Here is a 2238-nt window from a genome sequence, read left to right as displayed (position 1 = left end):
AGAGAAATGCAGAAAATAGAGTCCTGCCACATGAAATTTCAGAGGGAGGCAAAGACTGTCAGGGCTGTTTATATGCTACTTGAAATTGAGAAGTTGTGGTTCCTGGTCAGACAATGGTTGGTGAATCAGATGTTAACAAGAGACCAGTACACTTAAGTGAAGACTTTGCTTTACTGGAACAATTGATGATGGTTAGCCTGGGTCTGAAAACTTACCAGTGTTGTAAAGAGTCCCTCATTATTGTGAAATCTTCTGGGAAGTATGTCCTTCTGGTCAGCACACAAAATCAATGGTATAGAGCAGGGTAAGAGTTGCATTTCAAAGGTGGCTACCAAACTTGTTAATGTGTAAGAGTCTCCAACATAGTGATTTTGAAAGCCTGAGTATTCGTGGAGAGCAGTTGAGGCTTGGCATTTGTGTGAGGCAGGGAGAGGAAATAGGTACCTATTTAGCTTTAGTAATAGTCCCAGGAGGTCTCAGGACTGAAGGGCATAGAGAAAAAGCCAAGGCTTGCCATCACGTTGCAGAGTTGGAATCCCTACAGAAAGGCCATGAGGCTACTGGTGAATGTCCAACCTTCGTTGTGATGGAAGCCCCAGGTCATTTATTTGCAATACTCTGAGCAGTTATGAGCCTCTGCATTAACTATCGCCTACTGGACAAACAAGCCTCTTTGATTAAGATCCAGAGCATCCCAAATCTGTGCGTACAAAACCCCATAGTTAAGATGCAGTTTGGAAACATAACCTACTCAGCAAGACAACAGTAGGGTCCCCCTAGGCCTATGAACTCCATAGCTAGGAGGTTTCAACCATATTTCTAGGACCAGGCATGAGTTTCTTCCTGTGGAGCAGGCCAGCCCCAAATCCAATCAGAAAGTAGTTGCTTATCCCCACAACAGCCATGTTGTTATTGCATGAGTAGTTACATGGTACCTGACAGGTCAGTATTGTAGCATGCAGGGACCAACCCTCTTTTAGCACTGTGAATGTGAAAGCTAGTCAGCAGAGGGAAGTTTCCCAGTCTGCCTGAAATTTATTCCTCCCTATCTTGCAATGAAAGTGTGTGCCCGTGCGCATGTGTGTTTTCAGCAATAAGGTCTTACCATCTAGTTATGGTGGTTGACCAATAGTAGTGTCTAGAGCTTGCATTATTTAGGGGACTTCTGGAGCTTTACAAACCAATAACATAGAAAGGTATTTCATATCTTGCACCTAGATTTTTGTTTGATATTCAACATTTTCTGGGGCCCATTGTCTACACATGTAGAGTATCTATTCAAACTCATTTTTTGTTAAATTATATATTTAAATCAGCTTGCAAAATATTAGGTGCTCATAAAGATTTCCCATACACCCTAAGTTTTGATTAGTCCACTTCTTAGTCTTTCTCTCTTCCACCCATTTGACCCCATCTTGGTCTAAACACTTCTCCTCCACTATCCCATGCCCCTTCTTTCATATTACATAGGTTCTGCTAGCCCATCCACCAGTTAAGATGTTTTTCTTTCATTATCCCATGGCAAGCTCTTTCCTTTTGCAGTCATTGCTGGGCTGCAGCTGCCAAAATGAAATTCAATCCCTTTGTGACTTTGGACTGAAGCAATAACCACTTTCAAAGCACCTTCTCACATTCGGAGGAAGATTATGTCTTCCCCTCTTTGCAAAGAGCTGAGGCAGAAGAAGAATGTCTGAAGAAAAAAAACAAAGAGAAAAAATTAGACAGGCTCAAAGATAACATTACCTCTAATTGCATCCTGTTTTACTCATTCTAAAGACACAAACAAGTGTTGCGTGTATGTATAGTCATGTAGCTTTATTTCTTATACGCTTAAATAATTGTATCCATAGTACAAGTTAACTTTCATTGTAAAAAAATTCTTGATAAAGAAAGAATTCTTGTAGACAACTTTCTGTAAATAATGTTTGGTCTATGCCCATTTGAAAGGATGATGAAGTTCATGTTGTTTGAGGACACTACAAAGGCCAGCTGATTGGCAAAGTAGTCCAACTGTACAGGAAGAAATACATCATCTACATTGAATGAGTCCAGTGAGAAAATGCTAATGGCACAACTGTTCATGTGGGCATCCACCCCAGCAAGGTGGGTATCACCAGGCTAAAGCTGGACAAGGACCACAAGAAGATCCTGGAGAGAAAAGCCAAGTCTCGACAAGTAGGAAAGAAGGGCAAATACAAGGAAGAAGCCACTGCTTTAATTAGGGTTTTACTGCTGTAA

At 41.2% G+C, this 2238-nt stretch overlaps 1 pseudogene; it reads left to right on the top strand.

Moving 5' to 3' along the window:
- Positions 1 to 1567: 1567 nt before the first annotated feature.
- LOC116086260 lies at positions 1568 to 2238 on the top strand (annotated as a pseudogene).

Source organism: Mastomys coucha, unplaced genomic scaffold (assembly GCF_008632895.1).
Source record: "Mastomys coucha isolate ucsf_1 unplaced genomic scaffold, UCSF_Mcou_1 pScaffold12, whole genome shotgun sequence".
Classification (NCBI taxonomy): Eukaryota; Metazoa; Chordata; class Mammalia; order Rodentia; family Muridae; genus Mastomys; species Mastomys coucha.
The sequence above is the reverse complement of the archived record's forward strand: the minus strand, read 5'-3'. Positions and strand labels throughout refer to the sequence as shown.